The sequence below is a fragment of the Mobula birostris genome, chromosome 3 (assembly GCF_030028105.1).
Source record: "Mobula birostris isolate sMobBir1 chromosome 3, sMobBir1.hap1, whole genome shotgun sequence".
NCBI classification, from domain to species: domain Eukaryota; kingdom Metazoa; phylum Chordata; class Chondrichthyes; order Myliobatiformes; family Myliobatidae; genus Mobula; species Mobula birostris.
Genome location: NC_092372.1, coordinates 166,215,515 through 166,237,558, shown reverse-complemented (window position 1 = coordinate 166,237,558; position 22,044 = coordinate 166,215,515). Strand labels below are relative to the sequence as shown.

Sequence of the window (22,044 nt, the reverse complement as noted above, 5' to 3'; positions counted from 1 at the left end):
AGTTTTAATTGGAGTAATGGTATGTGCCCCATCGTTTGTTGCAAGAAAAGTCATGGTTGTTATTCAATGGCAGCTGTTGAAAATGTGTTGGATCAAACTGCAGCATCAAACTTTAAGCTGGCCTCTGGAAATTCATGTGTGAATTTGATACCCAGATTGCCAATAATATATGATATCTTTGGAAATGAAGAAAATATTTGAATGTTTAAAACAAAATGTTGGAAGTCAGGCTGCAGTTGTGGGAAGAGAATCAGAGTAAATGTTGAGGTTGAAGACTTCATCAGAACATGTATTCAATTTGGAAAAATGTGCTGGACATGAATCTCTCAAGTATATTGAATCTGCTACAAAATACAGCAATGTAAAATTATTGACATAATTATTGTCAATGGTTAATGGAGAAAAAATTGGAATGTAATTAGCAAAGCAACACTTATCTGTAGTTACATAAAATAGGTAGTTTTGTGTTTGAATTGTGGCTTTTTAGTGATATTAACTAAATGGAGCAGAGAATGATGTGCTCACAATTCTAAAGTAATCTGCTTTCCCTGGTAGCTGTTTAAATATTAGGTTTGAGATATATAGACTAGAGAATGCTCAGATGACCTTGTCTGTCAGAATGACCATAATTGTTTTTGACACACAGACTGAGGAGAAAATGATTGTTCAACTTCCTTTCTTGATGGCTATTTAGTAACTGCTGCTATATAATAACATTTGTGGTTGTTTATTAACATGGCTATAACACTAGACATATGGAAGGGTAGTGGAAAAAGTACCAATAAGGGATCATGTGACCAAAGTGGATAATGGAGTAATTTGACATTTTCAACTAGTTTTACTTCAATACATCCAGTTTTAGATGTTTACTCACCAAAACAATTTCAGATGCTTGTGTTTTGGGAAATGTATGTTAAGAAATGGAGGTCACATTGACTTAAATGTAGATGAGTAAATTTCATAGATATGACAGTGGATTGCTGAAGGTAGTGCCAGAGATACTACATATAGATACTAAAAGGTGTTTTATCACAGTTTAAGTCCATAGGATTAAAGAGATGAATGCAGCATGGTAAAGGAACTAGTGAAGAACAGAAATTCTTCTAATGTCTGATTTTTAGACTAGAGAGAAGTTTGCGATGTTCTCCTCTGAGAATTGGTGTTGGGACTGCAGGTCTAAGAGGCATTATGTAGCTGCCACTTTGAAGGGAGATTTTAATTTATTTTTTATTTTGATACAATTTTATGGTTTATAAAACAATATTTTAATTGCCATGAATTAGCATCTGGGAATTTGGTACCTCTAATTTTTTTAACTGGATCCTTTCTAGTTAATTTTGGTCTAAAGTTGAAACTGTTTAATTAAAGGTAAGCTGTCTTGACATTTAGTAATCTGACATGCACTTTTCAAAATGTCAATCAGTCGTCATCTATAAAATAGAGGCAACTTGAGTTTCAAATATCAAAAACATCACAGTAAATTATTTTTAGTTTAATTGAACGTGCATTTTTACGGTAAGAACTAGATGGGTGGTGAAAGTACAACCAAGGATCAATACCAACTGATCCATGTACCTACTAATGGATCTGTAATATAACCAAATATGAATTATTTGGCTGTATTTATTACTGTCTGACTTTCAAATTTGGATGCACTCCAAATAACAGATTTTCACTTATTGCTCTTGGACTGATGTAGAATTATGTTTTCTAATTTGAAAACTTACCTTTTCAGTTCTAGAAATATTCCACTATGGAAAGGCAGGGTCATGGGAGACTTAAGATGCTGGAAACTGGAACAACACAAAAAGTGATGGAGGAACTCAGCATCTGTGAAGGGAAATAGACAATGTTTCAGGTTGAGACCTTTCATCTGGACACAGTCGGTTTCTCTCCACAGATGCTGACTGACCTGCTGAGGTCCTCAGCACCTTTTCTGTTGCTCTCTATTAAAAGGTTTTTTTTGTTTTTTTTTAACAGCATCTTTCACAACCTTGGGATATGGTAGTGGCCTTGGAGCCATTGAAATTCAAGTATATTTTGTATTGGAGTACCAACCATAACAGCCGTAAATACAAGCTGAAAATGCTCAGCAAATCAGGCAGCATCTTTGGCGAAGGAAAGCTACTGTTTCAGGTCAATGACAATTGGTCAGAACTCGGTTGGAAATTGGACATGTTTTAAGTTGCAAAGAAATGGGAGCAGTGAAGAGAACAGATTGCTTATGACAGAATGGTAACAGAGATAGTGATAACACGGGGTGATTCTGGGTGAGCTTTTAGTTGGAGAGTTTGGGCTTCTGAACTACAATAAAGCAAAAAAAAAGTGCAAAGATCAGCTATTGCAACTCCTACAGTTGCCTGGGCAGGTACTTCGGAGAAGGAAGTCTGAGAATCGGAGTGGGAGTGCGGAGGAAGCCATTTTTGAATTTTTTAGTTTTTTTTTTCATTGGCGTTCAGAGAGGCGGGACTGCGCAGGCGTGTGACGTTGGGCAGTGAAGCGCAGAAGATTTAAAAGGAACACAGCCTCATACAGCGGGCTGCGTATTTTGCGGGCGGCAGAGTGAAGGCTTAAGGGCTTCGGCTCAACGGGCTTAGCCGGAAACGGGCGAGGCGAAGAGAGTTTGGTATTCATTTTTTGTTGTTATTTGAGGAGAGGGGAAGTATGAGTGTGAGGGCAGCTTGTTGTTCTTGGTGCCGGATGTGGGAAGTCGTGGAGTCTCCCAGCCTCCCGGACGTCCACATCTGTGCCAGGTGCGTCGAGATGCAGCTGCTAAGAGACCGCGTTAGGGAACTGGAGCTGCAGCTCGATGACCTTCGTCTTGTCAGGGAGAGTGAGGAGTTGATAGAGAGGAGTTACAGGCAGGTGGTCACACCGGGGCCACGGGAGGCGGCAAGTGGGTCACGGTTAGGAGGGGGAAGGGGAAGAGTAAGGTAATAGAGAGTACCCCGGTGGCTGTGCCCCTTAACAATAGGTACTCCTGTTTGAGTACCATTGGGGGGGACAGCTTACCTGGGGGAAGCAACAGTGGCCGTGCCTCCGGCACAGAGTCCGGCCCTGTAGCTCAGAAGGGTAGGGAAATGAAGAGGAGGGTAGTAGTAATAGGGGACTCGATAGTAAGGGGGGCAGATAGGCGATTCTGTGGACGCAGTCCGGAGACCTGGATGGTAGTTTGCCTCCCTGGTGCCAGGGTCCGGGATATTTCTGATCGTGTCCAAGATATCCTGAAGTGGGAGGGTGAGGAGCCAGAGGTCGTGGTACATATAGGTACCAATGACATAGGTAGGAAAAGGGGAGAGGTCCTGAAAGGAGAATATAGGGAGCTAGGAAGGAAGTTGAGAAAAAGGACCGCAAAGGTAGTAATCTCCGGATTACTGCCTGTGCCACGCGACGGTGAGAGTAGGAGTGCAGTGAGGTGGAGGATAAATGCCTGGCTGAGGGATTAGAGCAGGGGGCAGGGATTCATGTTTTTGGATCATTGGGACCTCTTTTGGCGCAGGTGTGACCTGTACAAAAAGGACGGGTTACACTTGAATCCTAGGGGGACCAATATCCTGGCGGGGAGATTTGCGAGGGCTACTGAGGTGACTTTAAACTTGAATGGTTGCGGGGTGGGAATCAAATTAAAAAGACTAGGAGAGAGGAGGTAGTTCACAACAGGGGGATGGAAACAAGTGCAGAGAGACAGAGGGGTGTAAAATGAGGGTAGAAGCAAAAAGTAGTAAGGTGAAAAGTAAAAGTGGCAGGCCGGCAAATCCAGGGCAAAAATCAAAAAGGACCACTTTTCAACATAATTGTATAAGGGCTGAGAGTGTTGTAAAAGCAAGCCTGAAGGCTTTGTGTGTCAATGCAGGGAGCATTCGTAACAAGGTGGTTGAATTGAATGTGCAGATAGTTATTAATGAATATGATATAGTTGGGATCACAGAGACATGGCTCCAGGGTGACCAAGGATGGGAGCTCAACATTCAGGGATATTCAATATTTAGGAGGGATAGACATGAAAGAAAAGGAGGTGGGGTAGCATTGCTGGTTAGAGAGGAGATTAACACAATAGAAAGGAAGGACATTCGCCGGGAGGATGTGGAATCGATATGGGTGGAGCTGCATAACACTAAGGGGCAGAAAACGCTGGTGGGAGTTGTGTACAGGCCACCTAACAGTAGTAGTGAGGTTGGGGATGGCATTAAACAGGAAATTAGAAATGCGTGCAATAATTGGACAGCAGTTATAATGGGTGATTTCAATCTACATATAAATTGGGTGAACCAAATTGCTAAGGATGCTGAGGAGGAGGATTTCTTGGAATGTATGGGGGATGGTTTTCTGAACCAACATGTCGAGGAACCAACTAGAGAGCAGGCCATTCTGGACTGGGTATTGAGCAATGAGGAAGGATTAATTAGCAATCTTGTCGTGAGAGGCCCCTTGGGTAAGAGTGACCATAATATGGTGGAATTCTTCATTAAGATGGAGAGTGACATAGTTAATTCAGAAACAAAGGTTCTGATCTTAAAGAAGGGTAACTTTGAACGTATGAGACGTGAATTAGCTAAGATAGACTGGCAAATGATACTTAAAGGGTTGACGGTGGATATGCAATGGCAAGCATTTAAAGATCGCATGGATGAACTACAACAATTGTTCATCCTAGTTTGGCAAAAGAATAAACCAGGGAAGGTAGTGCACCCATGGCTGACAAGAGAAATTAGGGATAGTATCAATTCCAAAGAAGAAACATACAAATTAGCCAGAAAAAGTGGCTCACCTGAGGACTGGGAGAAATTCAGAGTTCAGCAGAGGAGGACAAAGGGCTTAATTAGGAAAGGGAAAAAAGATTATGAGAGAAAACTGGCAGGGAACATAAAAACTGACTGTAAAAGCTTTTATAGATATGTGAAAAGAAAAAGATTGGTTAAGACAAATGTAGGTCCCTTATAGTCAGAAACAGGTGAATTGATCATGGGGAACAAGGACATGGTAGGCCAATTGAATAACTACTTTGGTTCTGTCTTCACTAAGGAGGACATAAATAATCCTCTGGAAATAGTAGGGGACAGACGGTCTAGTGAGATGGAGGAACTGAGGGAAATACATGGTAGCAGGGAAGTGGTGTTAGGTAAATTGAAGGGATTAAAGGCAGATGAATCCCTAGGGCCAGATGGTCTGCATCCAGAGTGTTTAAGGAAGTAGCCCAAGAGATAGTGGATACATTAGTGATAATTTCTCAAAACTCTTTAGATTCTGGACTAGTTCCTGAGGATTGGAGGGTGGCTAATGTAACCCCACCTTTTAAAAAAGGAGGGAGAAAGAAACTGGGGAATTATAGACTGGTTAGCCTAACATCAGTGGTGGGGGAAAATGCTAGAGTCAGTTATCAAAGATGTGATAACAGCACATTTGGAAAGCGGTGAAATCACCGGACAAAGTCAGCATGGATTTGTGAAAGGAAAATCGTGTCTGACGAATCTCGTAGAATTTTTTGAGGATGTAACTAGTAGAGTGGATAGGGGAGAACCAGTAGATGTGGTATATTTGGATTTTCAAAAGGCTTTTGACAAGGTCCCATACAGGAGATTAGTGTGCAAACTTAAAGCACACGGTATTGGGGGTATGGTATTGATGTGGATAGAGAATTGGTTGGCCGACAGGAAGCAAAGAGTGGGAATAAACGGGACCTTTCCAGAATGGCAGGCAGTGGCTAGTGGGGTACCGCAAGGCTCAGTGCTGGGACCCCAGTTGTTTACAATATATATTAATGACTTAGATGAGGGAATTAAATGCAGCATCTCCAAATTTGCAGATGACACGAAGCTGGGCAGCAGTGTTAGCTGTGAGGAGGATGCTAAGAGGATGGAGAGTGACTTGGATAGGTTAGGTGAGTGGGCAAATTCATCACAGATGCAATTTAATGTGGATAAATGTGAGGTTATCCACCTTGGTGGCAAAAACAGGAAAACAGGTTATTATCTGAATGGTGGCCGATTAGGAAAAGGGGAGGTGCAATGAGACCTGGGTGTCATTATACACCAGTCATTGAAAGTGGGCATGCAGGTACAGCAGGCGGTGAAAAAGGCGAATGGTATGCTGGCATTCATAGCAAGAGGATTCGAGTACAGGAGCAGGGAGGTACTACTGCAGTTGCACAAGGCCTTGGTGAGACCACGCCTGGAGTATTGTGTGCAGTTTTGGTCGCCTAATCTGAAGAAAGATAGTCTTGCCATAGAGGAAGTACACAGAAGGTTCACCAGATTGATTCCTGGGATGGCAGGACTTTCATATGATGAGAGACTGGATCGACTAGGCTTATACTCGCTGGAATTTAGAAGATTGAGGGGGGATCTTATTGAAACGTATAAAATCCTAAAGGGATTGGACAGGCTAGATGCAGAAAGATTGTTCCCGATGTTGGGAAGTCCAGAACAAGGGGTCACAGTTTGAGGATAAAGGGGAAGCCTTTTAGGACCGAGATGAGGAAAAACTTCTTCACACAGAGAGTGGTGAATCTGTGGAATTCTCTGCCACAGGAAACAGTTGAGGCCAGTTCATTGGTTATATTTAAGAGGGAGTTAGATAAGGCCCTTGTGGCTAAAGGGATCAGTGTGTATGGAGAGAAGGCAGGTACAGGGTTCTGAGTTGGATGATCAGCCATGATCATACTGAATGGCGGTGCAGGTTCGAAGGGCTGAATGGCCTACTCCTGCACCTATTTTCTATGTTTCTATGTACGATGAGAAGTTGAGTGAATGTTTGTTGAGGTGAAATTGTGAACTAGTGAGCTGGAAAAGAAATGGTCTCATTGGAATGCTGAAGGAGAAGAGGGAAGATGTTTTAGAATTTGTTAGATGAGAGGATTCAGAAGTTGCTTTGAAAATGAAGATAAGGAGAGAACTGTGCTTCTGAGAGGAAGAAAAGAAATGTAAACAGAAGTGCAGAAACTGAAGCAGACTATTCCACCATTCTTATTCTTGCAATTTACTCCAATAAAATCATTTCCCATTTTATACATGAGTGAAGTAAAACATTGTACTCTTAATTTTCCCAATTCTGATAAAAGATTATTCTGTCTCTTCATTAATACTGGCTGATGTACTGAGGCATTTCCTGCACTTTTCGGATTTGCAACATCTGCAGCTTTTTGCTTTAAGTTATCAGAAATTAGTTGGAGAAGGCACTGAGATAAACAGTCAATAGTCTGCTTTACTATTGTCTGATGCGTGAATATTGTTTTGGAAAAAAATAGATTTATTCTACAAATAATCCTTTGATTTGTATATTTACCATCTGGATAGTCAGAGGATTCCTTGCTTTAACATATCATTAGAAAGACTACTTTTGAAAAGGCAGTTGTCCCATTGCACTAAACTGAAATGGAAAGATTAAGCTTTGTTAATTAAACAATGATTTTTTAAATCAGCTAAGTATTGTGAGCTGATCAAATATATTTCAGCCATGAATCATCAACCTTTCAGAGTAATTGACTGAAGATTTGATTTGTTTATGTTTTTCCTGTATAATATAACAATAAAAAGATTTGAAAAGAAAGATTTGTTAATGAAAACTATGTTGAAAGAGATGGATAGAGCTCTTAAAGATAGCGGAATCAAAGGTTATGGGGATAAGGCAGGCACTGGATACTGATTGTGGATGATCAGTAATCACAGTGAATGGCAGTGCTGGCTCGAAGGGCCGAATGGCCTACTTCTGCACCTATTGTCTATTGTATTGAAAACATGAAGTCAGGCAGTACTGGGAATGAGAAAAAACAAACTGCAGGGAAGATGAAGGGAATATCTGTAAGGTGCTTTGGTGATGAGCAGTTAATTAGGTCCTCTGATAATGGGGAAAATCAGAACATAATGTATGAAAGAAGGGGAATTTAGAGCGTGAGGATGTAAAGGTATGTAAAAGTTGCAAAATGTGGAGCTAAAGGACACACCCAGAAGGTTAGGCTCTGCTAATGGAGAAAGAAAATCTTGAGTTAGTAATCTGACCAGTTCTGATAAAGAAAGCAATTGGAAGGCTGAAATTGTAGTTTCTGAATGCTACCGAATTCTACAGTGTGCTCAGATAGAAGCAGAGAGAAGTTTTCATGGGCTACAGACAGGTCAGGGTAGAAGTGGATGCAGAAAGCTCATCATCACTCCTGTGGACTAAATGCAGAAAAAAAAATTGAGTTTTATTTTCTGATATAATTTAAGATGTATGTTAAGATGCATTGAACAAAAGTCGCTATTTCTATAGTCTGGGAGATGTATACACATAATTTCTTTTGAAAAGTTAACAATTCATCATTTGACTTATCCACTGCACAATGGTGAATGAGAAAGAGAAATATTAGACTATTGAAAGAGCATAAACAGTATTTCCTGTTATTTCTCTTCCCTCTCCCCTCCCCGGTCTTGTTTCTGTTATTATTGAAGTTGTTTTAATTCTAATCTGTCCTGTCCAGGCCAGGGTAAAGGAACTCCTAACCTCATTTTATTAAATTAAGGAAATGGCAATTGGTCAGGGTTTCTGCTCTGATATCCAATCAATAATTACAACAGATTATCTGATGAGGGATTTGGATTTGGTGTGATACTCCTTTTTAAGCCTTTGATAGTCTAGTCTACTTTTGATTTCTTGTGCACCAGTCAGAATATATTCAGATCTTTTGAGTTTGAGTACACCCATTGCAAAAACAAAACTCTGCATTTTATCGCCATATTAGATTCCTTTTGTTAAATTGCAGAGATGCTCCTTGAAATGCTTTGTATCGCCACGTTGCCTTTTGATAATGGTTCCACATCACACAAATGGTATGGTTGCCCCCATTGATTTTTTTATGCATGTTAAGTAATCTCACTAATTTCCATATAGCAGACAATGGCTGAACTATGTGACCAAAGGTGTTGACTATCCATTTGGAGTTCCAGCCCTTTTAAGTAAGCTTCTTGTTTCTCTTACATGGGCTTTTTATGTTAGTCTGGGGTGGAGAAGAGAGGCATGAATTTGTCCTGTTAAATGTTTTTTTTTAACTTTTTCAATGCAATTGAGTTACAATCTTCTGAAGTGATATACTTTGGAAGACTAAACTTGAAGGCAAAGTTCAAGCTTAATGGCAGGATTCTTAGCATTGTGGAGGAACAGGGATCTTGAGGTCCATAGATCCATAAGAATTGCTACGCTGGTAGGTAGGTTGGTTAAGAAATCGTATGGTGTGTTGACCTTCATTAGTTGGGGGATTGATGTCATGAGTCGTGAAATAATGTAGCAGCTCCATAAAACTGGTTAGACCACACTTGGAGTATTATATTCATTACTGGTCACCTCATTATAGAGAATATGACGTGTGGAAAGATTGAGAAAGCCAAGGCTTTTCTTCTTGGAGTGAAGGTGGATAGGACGCAAATTGATAGAGGAATACATGATTGTAAGAGACAGTGAGTGAGTAGACAGTCCCTTTTTCCCAGGGCTGCAGTGGTAAGTGCCCGGAACGCATTGGCAGGGATTGTGGTAGAGGCTTGTGCATTAGGGACATTTAAAAGACTTTGAGATGGGAACTTAGGTGAAAGAAATATGAAGGGAAATGTTGGAGCTAAGGACTGTGGAGTAGGTTAAAAGGTCAGTACAATATCATCGGACGAAGGGGCTGTACTGTTCTATGTTCAGTTAATTACTGGTATTGTTACCAACCTGGGGTCTTAAACCTAAACAGTAAGCTTTTGAAATATGAGGAGTAAGTTAGCTGTAATAGATTGGAGGAGCTTCTTTGAAAGGCATGGTTGTGTATAGGCAGTAGCGAATACTTTGGGAATGAATGCAGAAACTGCAATAGCCAAGGATAAGTGACCAAATGTGGCAAAAAAGATACTAAGAATCATATTAGACGCAATGACATTGCCAGAGAAAGTAGCAAGCCTGAGAATTGCGGGCTGTTTAGAATTCAGCATAGAGGTATGATTGGAAACAGACAGTAGCAGTTTCTACAAGTGTGTAAAAGGGGGCGTCATCTATTGCGTCCAGTGCTCCCGGTGCGGCCTCCCCTACATCGGTGAAACCCGATGCAGATTGGGGGACCACTTCATTGAGCACCTCCAGCACAACAGACAGGATCTCCCAGTTGCCACCCACTTCAACTCTGCTTACCATTCCCATTCGGATACGTCCATACATGGCCTCCTCTAGTGCCATGATGAGGCTAAACTCAGGTTGGAGGAGCAACACTTCATACACTGTCTAGGTAGTCTCTAGCTCCTTGGTATGAGCATAGAATTCCCCAACTTCCTCCCCCTCCTTTCCCCTCCCTTCCCCTATCCCTATTTCACTGTGCCCCCTCCCCCAGCTGCCTATCACCTCCCTCATGGTTTCGCCGCCTCCTACTACCCATTGTGTTTTCCCCTATTCCTTCTTCACCCTTCCTGCCTATCACCTCCGTGCCTCCCCTCCCCCACCCCTTTATTTCCCCTTACTGGTTTTCCACCTGGAACCTACCAACCTTCTCCTTTCCACCCTCTCCCCACTACCTTTATAGGGCCTCTGCCCCTTCCCTCTTCAGTTCTGACGAAGGGTTCAGGCCCGAAATGTTGACTGATCATTTCCACAGATGCTGCCCGACCTGCTGAGTTCCTCCAGCGTGTTGTGCGGGGAGATTAGAGAAGACAATTTTAAGCCCCTCTGATCAGAACTGTAACGAGCAGAGCATTTAAAACATCTTACCTGGTTCTGTTTTCATGAAAGGGGACTCAATTTGCTTCCCAAATGCTAAGGAACCAAGGGGTTAATAATGAAATGGGAATTAAAAGAAATTCGCTCACTTAAATGCTGATGGAAGAAATGCTACTGAAAGCTTGTTCTACATCCCACTTTATAACAGAGGCAGCAAAATGGTGGATTGTCAATGGAAACATTAGTTATTCCAAACTTTGATAGATTGTGGAATGGAGGGATGCAAATGTAACTCCACAATTTAACAACCGCCAGGAAATAGATGGAATAAATGGGGCCCCTTTCAGGGTTGAAGGCTGTGATTAGTGGGTTTAGTGCTTGCATACAAGATATTTGCAATATAAATGCTGTTACTTGGAAAGGAGTCAGAATTTTCTAAATTTGCTGATAGGAAACTAGGTGGGACTGTGAAGTGTGAGAGAGATGCCAAGGGATGTGAAAGTGATTTGGATAAGTTACTGGTAAATGCATAGCTGATATAGTACAAATGATAATTATATTATCATATAATCTGGGCCAATCAGCGGTAGGACTAGAGCACGGTGAGGAGGTTCCTCGCAGGTTGGCGGTGCTTGTTTAAAAGGAGAGCTTCGCGGATGTTCGTACTCGTTCCAGCAGCTCAGCCTGTGGCAGGAGCGGAGCACAGCGAGGAGATTTCACTGGATCAGGCGATGAAGCTTGCTTAAAAGTACAGAAGGGGCAAGCAGAATGGCCATTGTTTGGTGTAGGTCATTAGTGAGAGTAGGAGTGTCAGGCTTTGGCTCAAAGGCTTCAGCTCGGAAGAGGCGTTGGCTCTGGGTAAGCTTCTGTTAAGGTTCCTTTTTTTTTCTGTTACTGTACCTAGTGTAGTAAATGGCTGTTGTATGTTCTTCATGCCGGATGTTGGAGTCATGGGAGACCCAGAGCCTCTCCCAGGGAACAACATCTGCATGAAGTGCATCTACCTGCAGCTCCTTGAAGACCGGGTTAGGGACCCAGAACAGCAGCTGGATGACTTTCGGCTTGTACTGGAGAGTGAGGAGATAATCGGAGTTACAGGGAAGTAGTCACCCTTAAGTTGCAGGAGGGGAGCAGCTGGGTGACTCGGGAGAAATGGAAATGTGAATAGGCAGTCAGCGCAGAGCACCCCGAGGCCATTCCTCGCAATAAAAAGTATACAGTTTTGGATACTGTTGTGCGGAAAATCTGTCAGGGGAATGCCACGGAGACCGGGTTACTGGCACTGAACATGAGTTTGTGGTACAGAAGGGAAAGATGGAGAAGAGGGGAGTACTTAGTGATAGGGGACTATCAGTAGTAGGAGGAACAGACAGGAGATTCTGTGGACGTGAAATGGACACCCAAATTGTATGTTGCTTTCTAGGTGCCAGGGTTAGGGATGTCTCAGACTGCGTCCACACCATTTTGGTGGGAGCTGGAGTGTGAGGTAAGCAGTCAGATGTCTCAGTACATGTAGGTGCCAATGACAGAGAAGGAAAGGCAAAGAGGACCTGAGGAGAGAATTTAGAGAGCGAGACAGAAAACTGAGAAGCAGGTCCTCCAGGGTAGTAACTTCTGGATTGCTGCTTGTGCCACCAACCGGTGGTTTGGCAGATTAATGCATGGTTGAGATGCTGTTGCAGAGGGCAGGACTTCAGGTTCTTGGATCTGGGTGAGGTATGATCTGTTCAAAATTGACAGGTTGCACCTGAACCCGAGGGGGACCAATATCTTTTGCAGGCAGGTTTGTTAGAGCTACTGGGGAGGGTTTTATCGAATTTGGCAGGGGGATGGAAATCGGAGTGAAGGGACTCAGGATAGGACGGATGGGGCAAAAAGCAAAGATGGCGTGCAGTCAGACTATCAGGAAGGGCAGGCAGATGATAGGTCAAAATTGCAGCCAGCAGGGTGAGTATCAGTGCATTAAGGGTCCAGAATCAAAATGGGTAGCAAATACAGTACTTGGTGCACAGGGTGTAAGAAATGAGGTGAATGATCTTGTGGCACTATTACAGATTAAGAGCCCATGGTAATACAGGAAAGTTACTACCTTGTTTAAAGCATTGGCTGGTTGGTGGTGAGTGGGGATAAAAGGTTCCTTTTCTGGTTAGCTGCCAGTGATCAGTGGCGTTCCACAGGGGTGTGTGTTGGGACCACTTCTTTTTATGCTGTATATCAATGATGTAGATGATGGAATAGATGACTTTGTTGCCAAGTTTGCAGATGATACAAAAATGGGTGGAGGGGCAGGTGGCAGTGAGGAAACCGGGAAGGCTGCAGAATGACTTGCACAGATTAGGAGAATGGGCAAGAAAGTGGCAAATAAAGAATAGAAATGCATGGTCATGTACTTTAGTAGTGGAAATAAATGTGCAGACTATATTCTAAATGGGGAGAAAATCCTTTCAGAACACCCTAAAGGTAAACTTGCTAGTTGAGTTGGTGCTGAGGAAGGCAAATGCAATAAACTATGATCATTAGAATGGCAGTAGCTCATGGAGCCAATAGCCTGCTACTGTTGTTCTCTTGTAAAGAGTCTTGAAATACTACATTCTGTAACTTTTGGGAAATTAGGCTATCTTATCAATGGAAATCTAAGTACAAATTTATTGCATGTTAAGTCAATAATTCAATAGAATTGTATTAACTGATGTCGAAAGCAAGTTATTATTTGAGAAATTTCCAACTATAGTAATCAATATGATGCTAATGTGTACCTCTGTAATGCATGCTCTATGTACATACCCTACACTTGAGTTCAGTTGAAATCTCTAAGCCTTTAACACTGATGCCACTAACGTTCTACTGAAAATTTTAGTGTTATTGTTGTACCCAAGTGGTTCCTTATCAATGCCAAAAGAGTGCTTGCATTAAATACATACATTTATAACCTTGAACAAATGCATTGTGATTCCTTGACGTGAACTTTCAGTTTTATTTTCAGTGGAAACTAAGATAAGTTGTGGTTTTTCTGCCGTTAATTGGTATGTCACTTTCATCTATCAAAATTGTTGGTGTGGTGTCAGAAGTGTAAGGCTAAAAAAAATCTTATTGGGCATTGATGTCCATTTTGAAATGCTATCATCTCTGGTTTATATTCTGTATGCAGCAGTCCGTTTACACTTCTATCCCCCGTTAGGAATGCCTTAAAGCACTCTGCCTGCTTCTAGACAACTGATCTAGCCAGATCCCTTCCACAATCACCCTCCTCCATCTGGTTATCGTCCTCTTTCGACTCCTCCAAATTTCTCCGAACCCAAAATGTAGCCATGAGCTCCCACATTGGCCCTAGCTACGCCTGTCTTTTCATAGGCTATGTGGAAAACTCCGTGCTCCAAGGCTACACTGGCAATATTCCCCAACTCTTGGTGTTGCTTCCTACATCCACACTGAACATGTCTAATTTCCGCCCTGTCCTCAAATTTACTTGGTCCACCTCTGACATCTTTTCCCTTGATCTGTTTCAACCTCTGGAGACAGACCATCTAGAGGTCTTTTATAAACCTTCTGACTTTCACAGCTATTTTAACAGTACCTCTTCTCACCCTGTCACTTGTAAAAATGCCTTTTCTTAGTACCTCTTGTCTCTACCGCATCTGCTCGTAGGATGAGGCTTTCCATTCCAGAACATCTGAGATGTCCTCCTCCAAAGAACAGAGTGCCTTTCCACTACCATTGACATTGCCCTCACCGTATCTTCTTTATTTCCCATGCATCTGCCCTCTCCCTATCTTCCCACCACTATTAGTATTGCTCTTGTTCTTACCTACCACCCCACGAGCCTTTGTATCCAGCATATCATTCTCTTTAACTTCTGCCATCCCCAACAGATTCCTACCCCTATACACACCTTTCCTTCCCCCGTCCAGACTCTCCACTTTCTGCAGGAATCGCTCTCTTTGTGACTCTCTTGTTCGCTTGTCCCTCCAAACTGATCTCCCTACTGGCACTTATCCCTGCAAATGGGACAAGTACTACATCTTCCCCTACACTTCTCCTCCACCATTCCGGGTCTCAAACAGTCTTTCCCTGTGAGGCAGTACTTCATCTGTATGTTTTTTGGGGTCATCTACTGTATGCAATGGTTCTGGTGTGGCCGACTGTAGATTGTTGAGACCTGATGCAGATTGGGGGAGAGGGAGCTGCTTTTGAAGTAAGGGCAACTGGGCCAGCCTCTCCAAGAAATTGGGCTTTGTGTGAATTCACAGGATTTGTCATGTTCAGTATCAGCTTTGTCTCCCAGCACTTCAGGATGTAAATAAATGGTCATGTCTTTCTTCACAACCTTCTGAAAATCTGAAATAAGAATCATTCCCTTTCTTAAGATATTTCCCCAGGCAGCTGCAGAAGATGCAGCAATTGTCCTTGTGTCTTTACCCTCTCACCTAGGCACCTAAGCAGTGATTTGCACTTCTTCCAATCTAGTGTAGTCACAATCTGGTCGTCTTTAATATTGAAGACACCAAATGCAGCTTGACACTGTTATATCAAGGCCCAGTGTAAGCTTGAGGATCCCCATTTAATTTTTCTTTTGGGGCCATAGCATCCTACCGACTCCCATCAAATTCTACAACTTCGGGTAATTCTTCGTCTATATAAGAACTGGCCAAACTTGCATTTCCTATACTGCTGCTTTTCGCAGCATGTAATGTCTATTGTTTCTGTTCTGATTCTGTAATTGCTTTACATTGATTAATGAAAGAACCACAAACTCTATCCACAGAATGACTTCATATGCTGCTTATATCACAGAAATCTAGGCCTCTCCATTTGAGAGATATTTTTTGTTTTATGCATTTTTCACTTTCACCCTAACCACAGCATGTTTTTTCTCAACAATTCTGTTGAAGAATTTTTGCCCTAAAATGTTAACTGTATCTCTTTCCTCATATACTGCCTTTGTGTTGAATTTTCACTTTTTAATTTTTCATGCTTGATTCAGTTGCTTACACAGACTAGTTTTGCTTTAGCAAAGAACTAATTTACCAGGATTAATGTCATAAAGATGTGTCCCCAGTCCTCCTCTGCAGTAGATGTATAATTTAAACACTACAACTCCCTAGCCAATGGTCTCACGAAAATGATCGAAGCTGGGGCTGACGAGGAGAATGTGGTAGGAATACAAATGCTGATAGGGCCTGCACTATGACCTTCCCTTTAGGTCAAATCATTATAGCACAAGGCAACTATTTATGCTAGCAAGTCTTGCTGACTCCTTGCAGAACAATCCAGTCCTTTTCATTTGCCATTCTTTTCATAACCCTGTGAATGCTTTGATCTTCAAATATTTATTGATTTTATTTTTGAAATTGATTCCGCATTCCCTGTGCTTTCAGTACTGCAGTACATTCTAAATCATAACTACAGTTAGTTTTTGTCATGTCACCCTGGATCTTCTAATCACATTGGTTCTTCTTTGCTTCCACATTAATGAGAGCATGATTTCTCTATTTATCCTTTCATTCTCTTCATTATTTTGTTACTAAGCTGTCAAACCTCTTCTGCTCTTAGAGCAGTGCTAGTTTCTCTCGGCAATTCTTGTAATCAAAATTCCTTAATCCCTTACTCTATTCTATTAAATCTCATCAGCATCCATCACAGGACCTGGTGCCCTTTCAGATTCAGAACGTTACTCTAGTTGTGGTCTATCAGTGATTATACAAGTTTAATATGACCTTGTTCTTTATATATGTGTGTCTGTGTGTACACGCACACACCCAGACTGCCACGTGCTGCTTTAACTGCTTCCTTAACCTACCCTGTTACCTTCAAAGATTTATACAATACATCTTTGTTCCTACAATCTTTTAGAGAATTACACCATTTAATTTCTCCTGTATCTTCCTGCCAGGATGTTACCTTTTGTACTTGTGGCAGAAGAAAACATTTTGCTTATTTTTCAGTGTGTCATTGTTTAACTGAGACCTGCTACATTTGTACTCGCTGTATACTGCACTAAGGGCTGAGGTTCCTTTGCGTTTGCAGGTCTGACACAACTTGCTAGGTGAGTGAGAAGAGGAAGAATACCATTCTGCTTCTCGGCACCTTAAAATAAAATCTGCGATTCTACTTTGTCCTATAAGTATTTTTATCTATGGCACCACTGATCCTGTCATTCTACAGGTTTTGTTTTGCCAGCCAGCCTGGTATGCTTATCAAATCTCATTCAAAAATTGATTTGTCCATCCTCTGTTAATTAGTGGAAAAATTCAACTTGTTTGTCGATTATATTCTATCTTTTAACAAGCTTTTATTACCTTTTATTGAAAAAGGTAATTCTTCCTGTTTCTCGTTTCTGGAAACTTCAGCAGGGTTTGTTCTTGCATCCTTGTTTTTAAGAAACTGGGATAGAACATTTGTTATTTTGAAGCCTTCCAGCAATACTCATGTGACTATGAATGATGATGTGTGGTTGTTCCTTCAGGAATTTTCTGTTAATTATGGCCTTGCTCTGCCACACCCTCACCAGCCCCTTCGACCCTTATTTCCTTCCCTTATCCTTTTGTGTGCTGTCATCTAGCCACCCCATCTATCTTTTTTAAACACTTACATTACGTTTACTAGTCAAATATTGCTTCTCCACCTTGGATAATTACAACCCTCCAGCCTCTTAATTTTTCTACGTTTTTCTCTTTCCAAGCTCCTGGTTTCCTAAAAGCTCTTTATTTTTGATGACTTGGTTCTTCTCTTTTCTACTTTTTTTAAGGAAAAAATGGCTTTTTAAAGATTCTGATGAAACCCACTTTTATTTAAAACCATCATCTAACTGTCTGAAGGCATTGTCCATCCACAGGCCATTCCAACCATCTGTAGGCTTGTTCTAACATCACCAGTTAGAAAGCTCATGCAATTGGCAAACAACATTAATGTTAATTTTAAAATTCAGTGGGCTCTGGTTATTGGGACACATGAGGACCAGTACATTTTGGCCCAATTAAGTGGCTGCCCCAATTAGCTGAAGTTTCATGGAAATAGTTTTTAAAAAGTACAAAAACAAATAGGGTAACGTTATGTATTTAAATGAAATACAGAACAAATTGGAACACAACCAATACTACAACAGTGCCATAAATCTGTGTATTTGCTCCTAATACTTATCCGTGTCATGTTCTTTTGACTGTAAATATACAAAATCAGTGCAGCCACCTAGTGCAGATAATGGACTGCCTTCATACAATGCTGTTGATGCTTGTATCCTCTAAATTTTCATTTTTCATTGTAACATTCAAGATGATTGTCGATGCGTTTGTAGTTCCTAACTTGTTGAAGTAGTGAAAACATTTCATTTTCACTCCTGGCCGTTTCTGGCATCTTCCAGCCTGAACTCTTGAAATCACAGTGGGCAAAAATTTCCGAATTGCTGCTTATTTTTCTCCAACTACCAGTGACAAAATCACTTTTTTTTTAACACAACACACCCAAATGATGCTATTTTGAAAACTATTCACTCTAAGCATGGTGTAGATTCTAACGGCCACACAGATTCATGCAGTTCATGCTAGTTAGAAACTTTTCGGCAACAGTCTGTTGTCCCAAATAAACAAAGGGAATCCCAGATAATTTGGTTAAGTTTTTTGTTCTTTGAGTTGTCCAAATTAAACAGTGTCCGATTAATTGTTGGCCCAATTCACTGGAATCAATTGTACTAATTATTGTAATGACCATTAAATGTGTTTCAACCCTGGAAATTAACAGGCAATGGAATTTTAACTTGGAATCATGGGAGTTTTTCAGATATCTATATTGATCATAAACTTAGTGTTACAATTGTTACACTCATACCCAGGTCCAATTCTGTTATAGAAATTCATGCCACAGGAGGTGGCCATTCCGTTTATTGTCTATACAGGGGAAAAATAGTTATTCCATTTCCCAACCCTTAATTTATTGCCCTGTGGGTTATGGCTGTTATACACATCCAAGCATTTTTTTTAAATCATGGTGAAGATTTTGATCTTGGTGTTCTTGTGTGTGAATTTCAGAGAGCCCCGCAAAACCTAAAGTGGTTGAAGGGAAACATTGTATACATTAACTAAAGACTTTATTGCTGTATGCAATGAGTGTCAGAGCCCAGAATTCTTTTAATACTATTACTGACATGCAAATTAGGATTAAGCTGGGTCAACACAACATTTAATCACTTAAACCATTTGGGAAAGCTTATAATACAAGAATACAATTGGAGCAGTTTTGTACAGTAAATAGCTTTTAGTTAACCAATGATGGGTTTAGATTTAAAAAGGTTCTTTTTCTAATATTTTGGAACTGGTTCATTTTACCTGTCCTATGATTTTAAACAAAACAGTTGCTATTTGATCCTTCACGCTTCGTGCAAAGCTCTTAGTTCAGTCTTGCATATTTTTGCTGTATTTACTTGAAATTTAAAATTATATGACTATAAATATTGAGTTCAATGTTTTTAGAATTCTTACTGGTAATTGCAAGAAATTAGATGGATCTGATGTTTGAAGCACTTCTCTGATTTCTTAGAATTATTTATTTTTGACTTCAGGTAGTTGTTATCAATATTGTTGAAATAACCGGAACATGCTGTTAGGTGGTGCACTTAATGTCAGAGAAATGTATACAATATACATCCTGACATGTTTTCTTCACAGACATCCACGCAAACAGTGGAGTGCCCCAAAGAAAGGATGACAGTGAAAACATTAGAACCCCAAAGCCCCCCACACACAAGCAGCAAGTCAACAATCCCCCCATCAGCACCGAGCACTCAAGTGTGCAGCAAAGCATCAATAAAGACACAGACTTGAAGTACCCCAAAAACTACTTATTCACCCAGAGAGGCAGCACCAAAAAGGCGCAGCTCTTCAGCTACTCAACCCCTGGCAGCTAATCCACTGCTTCTGATGTTCCGTGTTCTCCGCGGTGTTTCAGTCAGGGGCACCGGCCTAGAGTCAGCACGTCCCCAGAGCCACAAAATCCTGGAACCCTGAAGGCACGTTTGTCTTTCAGCCTGTGACCTTGGGATATCAAAAAACAGCCGGTTGTGAGGCCCTGAGAGTGGGTCTCATTCCCACAAAGAACCAAAGTCAGAGTGTAGCTCCAGGTCAGAGTTTTCAAAAGAATCCCACACACCCTGAAAGGGGGAAAAAAAAAAGAGAGAACATGGATAGCAGACATCCCACCTCTCCCGGAAGGTCCGGGAGTCTCCCGCAAATTAATAGTGGCTCACTGATGCCTGCAAATTATATACAATGTCCCGGAAATTGATTTTTTTGAGAGCGAGCATGAGAGAATGCGCGCGAGAGAGCAAGCACAAGAGCAAGAAAGCAAGTGTGAGAGAGAGCGAGAAAGCAAGCGCAAGAGAGAGTGAGCGACAAAGCAAGCGCGAGAGAGAGCGAGAGAGTTCCAAAAAAAGTCAGAGTGGCAGAGTGTTCCAAAACAAAATATAAAATGTACATCAGCCCAGACTACACTAAGGTGTACCCCTGCCTAATAGGGGTCAAAAATAATGACAATATTGCTCGCTGCACTGTTTCCAACAGTGACTTTTCTTTTGCCCATGGTGGGTTAAGACTGTAAAAGACATGTTGAGGTGAGTTTAACAGGTGTCAATCGTGCATTAGCATAGCTAACGTTATTTAAACTAGCTGGCTAGCTGCTAAGGAGCTACTCTATTGCAGTCATCCCACCTCTCCCGGGAGTCTCCCTCAAATTGATGATGCTATCTCCCTGAAATGAGTTTTTGCAGGGTGGGATGTCTGGGATAGAAATAAAAGTTATCCAAAGGTGCAAGCAAAGGAGTTGCCGTTTGGTGCCATGTTATCTTTGTCCCGCCTTCTTAGCTACACACATGAGAAATAGTTGAGCAATTTACTGCAGAACTCAGTGTTAGGTGTTTTATTCTTGCCTCCTTCCAACCAATGGGCATTGGTGTTTTTCAAGAAAAGGGGGAAGACAGGTAAGCTACAGTGAAGTGTTTTACATTTGTACCATCAGGAGCATGTTATTTTTCTTTGTAAGTTATATTTTCAAGCCAGGGAAGCTTTTTCAACAAGTGTAAGTTTTGAAATGAATCACCTGGTATATATTGAATGATATCTGACCATTCGTGTTGGGAACTATGAAGTCATTTGTTCTATCAACATGCCTGACTTAAGTTTCCTTGTTGCCATTTACAAGGGTAAGACAGCACACAAATGGGAGTGCTGTAAGCACAAACACATCTATTGTGTGGAATCAGCTGGCCTATGTGTAAAGAAAAATCAAATATGGTTCAGCAACAGAACATTAATAGCACAATAGAGCCAAGCTTGGATCAGTCAGATAATGAATTTACTATGATAATTCACAATTACTGTCCATTTTTGCTGATGGCAGCCATCAAACATTGATATTACTGAAAAGCAAAACTTGGGAAACTAGCATCTATTTATACCAAGGATATATTGAAAAATTTCTACAGCTACAAATGGAATGGTTGGGTCTTTGTCAGGTCTTAGTGTTTTTGAACCTCTGCGTTTTGATTTTAGTTAATGGTTTTTGAACATAAAAATTGTCAATTTCTCTTCTAGCCAAATGGTTGTTGGGTTACCAGGGTTCCAGGTCAACAGTACTTTTGTTAAAGCTTGAGTACTAAGACTAGAAGTGTCAGAGCATTTTAAGTGGGTTGCACACATTGGCTTGCATTGCTACTGTATGTGGTCTATGAATTGACAGTGGCAGGATGGGTTGTGAACGTGGCTCTGAAGGTCCAAAGGAAGGAGTGCATTTTCTCTCTCGCTCTTTGGTGTTCCTGTGCTTTGCATTCTCTCTGCCCTGCTCCCATTACTTCTGCAAACTAATGTTTTCCTAGCAAAACTGTTTTTTTCAGTAGGCATGCCTACATGGCTCTCTTGGAGAAGACTTTGAATTTATTATAATTTTGGTGGTTTGACTGTATCTAGGGTAATCTCCCAGATATGTTGGCTAAAACTTGAGTATGACTGTGATCCTTTTTAGTCCTTTAATAAAAAGAGCAGGCAATTTAAGTAACACACACAAAATGCTGGTGGAACGCAGCAGGCCAGGCAGCATCTATAGGAAGAAGTACAGTCGACGTTTCGGGCCGAGACCCCTCGTCAGGACTAACTGAAGGAAGAGATAGTAAGAGATTTGAGAGGGGGAGGGGAGATCCGAAATGATAGGAGAAGACAGGAGGGGGAGGGATGAAGCTAAGAGCTGGAAAGTTGATTGGCAAAAGGGATACAGAGCTGGAGAAGGGAAAGGATCATGGGACAGGAGGCCCAGGGAGAAAGAAAGGGGGAGGGGAGCCCAGAGGAAGATGGAGAGCAGGCAAAGAGTGATTGTGAGAGGGACAGACAGAAGAAAAAAAAGGGGAGGAAATAAAAA

The 22,044-nt window shown here is 41.3% G+C and overlaps 1 protein-coding gene across 2 annotated transcripts in view; it reads left to right on the top strand.

Moving 5' to 3' along the window:
- Positions 1–22,044, top strand: part of vopp1b (VOPP1 WW domain binding protein b) — a 52,490-nt gene that overhangs the window by 988 nt on the left and 29,458 nt on the right. The gene's annotated exons all lie outside the window — the stretch shown is intronic.